Raw genomic sequence first — 9,576 nt, forward strand, 5'->3', positions numbered from 1 at the left:
TTTCTGTGCTACTAATTTTTACATGGAAGAATCCTGGAAATACTAGAAGGTATAAGATATATTATATAATGGTAAGACAGAGATTTAGGAAACAGGTTTTAAATTGTAAGACATTTCCAGGGGCAGATGTGGACTCTGGCCACAATTTATTGGTTAAGTACTGTAGATTAAAATTGAAGAGACTGCAAAAAGGTGGGAATTTAAGGAGATGTGACCTGGACAAACTGAAAGAACCAGAGGTTGTACAGAGTTTCAGGGACAGCATAAGGGAAAAATTGACAGGAATGGGGGAAAGTAGTACAGTAAAAGAAGAATGGGTAGCACTGAGGGATGAAGTAGTGAAGGCAGTAGAGGATCAAGTAGGTAAAAAGACGAGGGCTAGTAGAACTCCTTGGGTAACAGAAGAAATATTGAACTTAATTGACAAAAGGAGAAAATATAAAAATGCAGCAAATGAAGCAGGCAAAAACGTCTCAAAAATGAGATCGACAGGAAGTGCAAAATGGCTAAGCAGGGATGGCTAGAGGACAAATGTAAGGAGGTAGAGGCTTATCTCACTAGGAGTAAGATAGATACTGGCTACAGGAAAATTAAAGAGACCTTTGGAGAAAAGAGAATCACTTGTATGAATATCAAGAGCTCAAATGGAAACCCAGTTCTAAGCAAAGAAGGGAAAGCAGAAAGGTGGAAGGAGTATATGGAGGGTCTATACAAGGGCGATGTACTTGAGGACAATATTATGGAAATGGAAGAGGATGTAGATGAAGATGAAATGGGAGATACGATACTGCGTGAAGAGTTTGACAGAGCACTGAAAGACCTGAGTCGAAACAAGGCCCCGGGAGTAGACAAGATTCCATTAGAACTACTGATGGCCTTGGGAGAGCCAGTCATGACAAAACTCTACCATCTGGTGAGCAAGATGTATCAGAAGAATATAATAATTCAAATCCCAAAGAAAGCAGGTGTTGACAGATGTGAAAATTACTTATTATCGAAATTACGGGCGAGCACATTCCGGGAAGAGATGGGCAACATATTACTACCGCCCACATATATCTCGCGTAATGATCACAACGAAAAGATCCGAGAAATTACAGCAAATACGGAGACTTACAAGCAGTCGTTCTTCCCACGCACAATTCGTGAATGGAACAGGGAAGGGGGGATCAGATAGTGGTACAATAAGTACCCTCCGCACACACACCGTAAGGTGGCTCGCGGAGTATAGATGTAGATGTAGATCAGTTTAATAAGTCACAGCTGCAAAATACTAATGCGAATTCTTTACAGACGAATGGAAAAACTAGAAGAAGCCGACCTCGGGGAAGATCAGTTTGGATTCCGTAGAAATATTTGAACACGTGAGGCAATACTGACCTTACGACTTATCTTAGAAGAAAGATTAAGGAAAGGCAAACCTACGTTTCTAGCATTTGTAGACTTACAGAAAGCTTTTAGCAATGTTGACTGGAATACTCTGTTTCAAATTCTGAAGGTGGCAGGGGTAAAATACAGGAAGCGAAAGGCTATTTACAATTTGTACAGGAACCAGATGGCAATTATAAGAGTCGAGGGGCATGAAAGGGAAGCAGTGGTTGGGAAGGGAGTGAGACAGGGTTGTAGCCTCTCCCCGATGTTATTCAATCTGTATATTGAGCGAGCAGTAAAGGAAACAAAAGAAAATTTCAGAGTAGGTATTAAAATCCATGGAGAAGAAATAAAAACTTTGAGGTTCGCCGATGACATTGTAATTCTATCACAGACAACAAAGGATTTGGAAGAGCAGTTGAACGGAACGGACAGTGTCTTGAAAGGAGGATATAAGATGAACATCAACTAAAGCAAAACGAGGATAATGGAATGTAGTGGAATTAAGTCGGGTGATGCTGAGGAAATTAGATTAGGAAATGATACACTTAAAATAGTAAAGGAGTTTTGCTATTTGGGGAGCAAAATAACTAATTATGGTCAAAGTAGAGAGGATATAAAATGTAGACTGGCAATGGCAAGGAAAGCATTTCTGAAGAAGAGAAATTTGTTAACATCGAGTATAGATTTAAGTGTCAGGAAGTCGTTTCTGAAAGTACTTGTATGGAGTGTAGCCATGTATGGAAGTGAAACGTGGACGATAAATAGTTTGGACACAAAGAGAATAGAAGCTTTCGAAATGTGATGCTACAAAAGAATGCTGAAGATTAGATGGGTAGACCACATAACCAATGATGAAGTATTGAATAGAATTGGGGAGAAGAGGAGAATGTGGCACAACTCGACAAAAAGAAGGGACCGGTTAGTAGGACATGTTCTGAGGCATCAAGGGATCACAAATTTGGCATTGGAGGGCTGCGTGGAGGGTAAAAATCGTAGAGGGAGACCAAGAGATGAATACACTAAGCAGATTCAGAAGGATGTGGGTTGCAGTAAGTACTGGGAGATGAAGAAGCTTGCACAGGATAGGGTAGCATGGAGAGCTGCATCAAACTAGTCTCAGGACTGAAGACCACAACAACAACAACAAGTTCCTGAAATAGTGGGATTTTTACCAAGGTCTGAAACCTCAAAAAGTATTTGATATACAGTCCTGAAATTTATACAATTTTATTCAGTTTATCAAATGTTTTAAAGATATGCGCTGCTTGACCAAATTTACTGAAATGCTAAATTTTATCAAACCAAAACATTTTTAAATTTTGAAAAATTCAAAATAAGAGTTGTCTTCTTTTGAAAAAGATTTGTGTTAGTCATCCACAATCTGTTAATGTGTATGCCGAATTTCATGATATTATTCCAGTGGGAACATACAGAAAACAATTTTATTTTACTGCTATTTGTATTGTCAACTGCATCTCAACTGCACTTGTTTTGTAATCTGGCTCCATTGAACTATTGTTAAAATGAAATTATTGAGCACTAATTAACACACTTTTCTGTATCATTTATCATTTAAAAATTGTACTAAACTATGCCATATAACAATTAACATAAATAATGTAAGGGATAGTGCACATTTTCCATTTAATATAACTTTTAATTTACAATTGTGGTAGCTCTTATTTATAGAACTATGTGTGTGTGTGTTCAGCAGAAATGAGGTGATAAAATTAGCAAAGTACTGGTGTGAATTAGTCACCTCTGTGCATGTATTACCCATCAAGCATATGCACTCAGGGGACAAAGCAACAGAAAAATGCTGGTGTCATGACTTAAAATGCTTAATCACCCAATAAAATCTGGAAAGGCACGTGCTGGAATACGATGTTAGTACTAAGCGTAGCCAATGAAATGGAATATTGTACCTGTCATATTCTGACATGAGTGGTTCAATGTTTTACTGGGAAATCAAGAATTTTAAATCATGACACTGGCACATTTGTGCCACTCTGTCACCTGAGGATATTCATATAGAATGAAGCCAGTGGCCTAATACATGCAAGTAAAATAATAGTCAAAGTGGTTTTCTTAACACTCATGTTAGTCAGTTATTGAGGCACAACATGGATACTTCATTCCAGTTGTTTGAGTGCGATCAAGCATATATGCCATCGGTCATTTTGTGTGACAAACGACGAGCATGCAGCATAAAAAAAGGAGATTGGCAAAATATTTTCATAAAGCAACAACAGTCACAGGGACACATAAGTATCCTGTATTTATTCTAATGAGTAAAGTCAAAGGCAAATCACAAATTGTTTCTGATTGTAAGGATTCTGATGTTCATAAAATGCAAGTACATCCAGATGCTGCATGCTTTGAACAGATTACAGGACTTGTTGCTTGCACCTATGACAACAAATGGTGGCTGGCTTGTGTGCTATCTAAAGATGAAAAAGGATATGTTGTTGTTGTTGTTGTGGTCTTCAGTCCTGAGACTGGTTTGATGCAGCTCTCCATGCTACTCTATCCTGTGCAAGCTGCTTCATCTCCCAGTACTTACTGCAACCTACATCCTTCTGAATCTGCTTAAGAGTATTCATCTCTTGGTCTCCCTCTACGATTTTTACCCTCCACGCTGCCCTACAATGCTAAATTTGTGATCCCTTGATGCCTCAGAACATGTCCTACCAACTGGTCCCTTCTTCTAGTCAAGCTGTGCTACAAGCTCCTCTTCTCCCCAATTCTGTTCAATACCTCCTCATTAGTTATGTGGTCTACCCATCTAATCTTCAGCATTCTTCTGTAGCACCACATTTCGAAAGCTTCTATTCTCTTCTTGTCCAAACTATTTATCGTCCATGTTTCACTTCCATACATGGCTACACTCCATACAAATACTTTACGAAACGACTTCCTGACACTTAAATCTATACTCGATGTTAACAAATTTCTCTTCTTCAGAAACGCTTTCCTTGCCATTGCCAGTCTACATTTTATAGCCTCTCTATTTCGACCATCATCAGTTATTTTGCTCCCCAAATAGCAAAACTCCTTTACTACTTTAAGTGTATCATTTCCTAATCTAATTCCCTCAGCATCACCCGACTTCATTCCACTACATTCCATTATCCTCATTTTGCTTTTGTTGATGTTTATCTTATATTCTCCTTTCAAGACACTGTCCATTCATTTCAAGAAAAAGGGTAAGTAAATCTTTATTTACACACCATCGTCGGCCAGCTTTTTCTTTCTTTATACTGGAAAAGGAGTAAAAAATTTCTCTTTGCACGGTGCTATGATAACACATTGTTAAACAATAACAGATATACCTTTGTATAACTAATGATATTGATTAATATTAATGTATTTGTAAAATGAAGGTATAATTACATAAATTATTCATAGTCTGTTTCAAGCATGAGCTGCTATTGTGTATGTTATCTTCACAGTTAACATGGCAAAGCCACATGTGAATTTAAGTTTAAGTCTATGATTCTAATAATGTAATAAACTGATTGGTACTAAATAAAAGATAATGACTTGACAGCATTATTTGGTTTTAGAGATATATTTTATCTTAGTAACAAGCCCAAAGTGCTACAGCTTCTGCACAAGGTGTTGCACTTACTAGGAAAATAAAATTTATTTTAATATGCTTTCACTGGAACACCATCATGAAATTTGGCGCACACACACACACACACACACACACACACACACACACACACACACACACACACACACACACTAACAAAAAATATACGAATAGGGAAAATTCAGCATTGTTATGAATATCGTGAATTAGCACAAAATTTTAAAGCTTATAAGAAACTAAATAAAATGGTACAACATTTATGTCTTTAACTCACACAGTTTTTGAGATATGGTAATTTTAAGTTTTTGAATTGTAACAAAAAATGCATAATTTTGGAAGTTTTAAAAATTATTAGCTCAATAGTGAAAGGACCAAAAAAATTTAAACTGGGATTTTTCATGCAAACAACTGTTACTATAAGTGTGCACAAATGATCAAAATCTGGGATCACTGACTGATTTTACATGGACGGATCCATAAAGTAGGAACAAGACAGTGGCAATAAAGATGAGCAGGACACCCACACCTTGTCACACCATACTGGAGGGGGAAAAGGTTGAATTTGTGAAAAGCTTCAATTATCTGGGTATCATCATATCACGCATTGAATTTCCAAACTAGAATTCTTAAAACAGAATAAAAAAATGATCTAGCTTCTTCCACCAAGTACGAACTCTAACCTGGGACAAGGAAGTCCCTCAAGGAGCCGAACAGACCATGTATAAAACTTACCTCCTGCCAATCATGATGTATAGTCTACAGGCCTGTGTCACAAATAAGAAAGAAGAGTGTCAAATACAAGCATGTGAAATGAAGTTCCTTAGGTCATCTCTACAAAAAACTAGGGGAAACAAGAGTCAAGAATGATTATGTAAGGAGATACTTGCAGGTGACATTGACTACAGAGGAGAGGATGAGTGCTTTCTGATTGAAGTGGTTTGGTCATGTGAAGTGAATGCACCTGACCCGAACTCCATGCCAGTATTTGGAGATGGAGGTACCAGGAAGAAGGCCAATTGGGTGGCCTAGAAAGATATGGACAGACCAGGTTAATGAAGATCTCAAGAGGAGTCACATGGGATGCAGTGGAGAGGGAAAAGCTATATCAGGACAGAAACCAATGGAGGCATTTAGTTAACAAAGTTCCTACCGGGCTCGTTGGAAGGAAATCCTGATGATGATGATGATCCATAAACAATTTTCCAGATGAAAAAAGGTATAATCTTTACTGCCAAATATTCTTCTTTCCTTATAAAATTCCTATTTTGCCATTGTTATTCTGGCTTTTATTTCTGTGCTGCTCTTCCAGTCTGTTTCTATATTGCTTCCAAAGTATTTAAAGCCTCTCCGTGTTCTAATACTTCTACATTCAAAATTATCTTTACCATTTTATTTCCTCCCAGTGCCGTTGTTGTTGTTTCCTTTGTATTTATTTTCACTCAATGAATCTTTCCTTTAGCTTCAGTGGTATCCACTAATTAAATATTTGGCATGGAGTGTCCTCCTATATGGTGCTGAAATGTGAAAAGAAGATACAGCAAGGCTGGAGACTTCTGGAATGTGGGCATGGCAGTAGGTGGAAAGCGTAAGCTGGATGGACAGATAGAAAAATGAAGAGGTACTGAGAAGAGTTGGAGATCAAAGACATGTACTGAATGTAAAAAAAGAAGGCAACAAAACTGGATTGGACTTATATTACAAAAGGAGGAGGGTCTTATAAAAACAGTCTTAGAAGGGTATGTGGAAGGGCAGAGGAGGTGAGGGAGAGAGAAAATTCAGGTCCTGGATGATGTGGTAGATGGCAGCACACCTAACGGCATTCAGAAGGAAGCAATAGATCACATGAAATACCGGGTGATCAAAAAGTAAGTATAAATTTGAAAACTGAATAAATCACGGAATAATGTAGATAGAGAGGTACAAATTGACACACATGCTTGGGATGACATGGGGTTTTATTAAAACCAAAAAAATACAAACATTCAAAAAATGTCCGACAGATGATGCTTCATCTGATCAGAATAGCAATAATTAGCATAACAAAGTAGGACAAAGCGAATATGATGTTCTTTAATGGAAATGCTCAATACGTCCACCATAATTCCTTAATAATAGCTGTAGTCGAGGAATGATGATGTGAACAGCACTGTAAAGCATGTCCGGAGTTATGGTGAGGCACTGGCATCAGATATTGTATTTCAGCATCCCTAGAGATGTCGGTCATCATGATACACTTGCGACTTCAGGTAATCCCCAAAGCCAATAATCGCACGGACTGAGGTCTCGGGACCTGGGAGGCCAAGCATGACGAAAGTGGCGGCTGAGCACACGATCATCACCAAACAATACGGGCAAGAGATCTTTCACGTGTATAGCAATATGGGGTGGTTTTAATAAAACCCCATGTCATTCCAAGCATGTGTGTTAATTTTTACCTCTCTATCTACATTATTCCATGGTTTATTAAGTTTTCAAATTTATACTGATTTTTTTATCACCCGGTAGATATGCAAAGGACCTGCTAATGTACTAGAGACCAGATGATGATAAGAATATGATGTGACTTAAACAAAGTAAATCAAGTATAAACAACTTCATCCCACATTTTTTCAGTATTTTGCTGTATTTCCCACTGAGATTATCACTATAAATTATAATTGTAAAACTGGCTTGTTCCACATCAAAGTGAGCGATTCCAATTATGATCCATGGGATATGTAAATTAACTTCATATAATTCTACGGCCTACTATTAAATGGCAGTATAGTTGGCTCACTGTTCACCAAGAAAGATACAGACTGCTATGCTCCAAACTGTTACATACTCGGTGATTACATCACAATTAGGTATTATTTAGAAGGAAAAACACAGACGAAACAAGATAAATCTGACAAAGAGTATATGGCAGCAGGGAGTGAAATAAAGCGAGCCCTCAACATGGAAGAGTCGAACACTGTTCTCAAGGGGCTCACCTCACATGAAAGTCAGCCAGCGCAATTTAAAGTATTGCACTCACTAGCTATGTTCTATAAAGAGAATAGGATCACAGTGCACAGAGAGTATTTCAAACGTAGCAAGATTATGTAGCCCTAAAATGTAAAAAAAAAATTACTTTGAAAGAGCCAAATGAGAGGCATCAGCACCTCTCTTAAAGTGAGTTAGCATCTCACAGTGTAATCAAAACCACCTGTCATATTTCCTTTCCTGTCCATCAGCCAATACGAGAGAAAAAGTTATCATACATTACACACACGCCACTAAATACGAGTTTTTAAAAAGGATTTAAAAACTCTGTGACCATTATGTCACAATATCACAGACCCAGATTTTTGTGACATCCAGAACCAACTGCTTTCGCTTTCCTGAGCCCAACATCCCACTAACACTGACAACACTAATTTTGTATGTAATCAATTTACGAGGATGGTTGCTGTTGTTGTTTTTTTTTTTCAGTGAAGAGAGTGGTTTGATGCAGCTCTTCATGGTACTCTATCCTGTGTAAACACAAGGGCAGTATCAAGTAATAAATAACGAATGTCTCTGCGGCGATCGTTACAGTGGTTTTTTTCTCTGAGGATGTGTGGGCTATGTTCTTTAACACGATATGAATGACAATGGGTGTGAGGTGTTAATTTTTACAACGTATATTGCGCAGGTAAGAAAAAACTGTACCCTTAAAAATATTGAACTGTGTGTAATACTAAATATATTGAATTACAGTTAACCTACATGCTCCTATTATCACAATCATTACATTTGCTGACTGAAAAATTAGACCTAGTTGGTACGTTTCAGGCAAATAGAGGTCGCCGACACTGACATGAAAAGAATCATTCCAACATGTCCCTTTGAAAAACAGTTGCGTCTGGAAAACATTTAAAAGCATGCAACACACGACATAATTACAACTCATAATCACTGATGTGCCATTTTTCCTTTGATGGCAAATTTCGAACCCACCTAGCTGATTACATGTGAAGCATTGCATTTTTCATAGTTCCCGTGATTTCTGCTGCCTTTATCTAAGAGTAATCACAATGTTTTAACAATACCAATAAGTAAACATTTATTCCACATCCAACCACTACACATACAGAACACTTCACTAAATTATCAACACCTCCAGATAAATCTTTACATTTGAAACAGTGACTGTGTTGTGTTATGTTTTACAGTGCAACCAACATTGACGTTTCGAGAACCTTCCACCCGCTAAGGAAAGCAATACCGAATTCTAGTGATTCGTGCATTGTATTTCTTGTGCATACTTCTATTTTATTTTTCTCATTTACTTATGACCTAGCACAAGTACAGTCATATCGTGTAAAGCCGGGTTCACACACGCAACCAAAGTGTTGGCACAGCTAGTGGCATACTGCAGTTGTAACGTATTTGCATGTGTGAACTCCCAGTATCTACTGCGCAAGTTTAGAGACGCAACTTTCGTCATGTCACAAAAAGTTCAGCTTGGTTGTACTTTGTTACGCCACTTTCCTTCCACCATTGATTTCCCCACTGTGGCAGTATTTCGAAGCACGAGCATTCTCTCCCAGATAACGTGGAGTAATTGTTGCTGTACTTTATTCGATTTTACTGTGTTTTCT

General features: G+C 37.8%; 1 protein-coding gene across 1 annotated transcript in view; it reads right to left on the minus strand.

Annotated features, from left to right (window-relative positions):
• The window catches only part of LOC126203377 (CD2 antigen cytoplasmic tail-binding protein 2 homolog), a 98,617-nt gene extending 89,470 nt beyond the window's left edge, over nucleotides 1–9,147 (minus strand). The window contains exon 1 of the mRNA XM_049937674.1: nucleotides 8,933–9,147. The gene's annotated coding sequence lies outside the window, so the exon portion shown is untranslated. The remainder of the gene's footprint in view (nucleotides 1–8,932) is intronic.
• Between the last annotated feature and the right edge of the window lie 429 nt (nucleotides 9,148–9,576).

This window comes from Schistocerca nitens, chromosome 9 (genome assembly GCF_023898315.1).
Source record: "Schistocerca nitens isolate TAMUIC-IGC-003100 chromosome 9, iqSchNite1.1, whole genome shotgun sequence".
Taxonomy (NCBI): Eukaryota; Metazoa; Arthropoda; class Insecta; order Orthoptera; family Acrididae; genus Schistocerca; species Schistocerca nitens.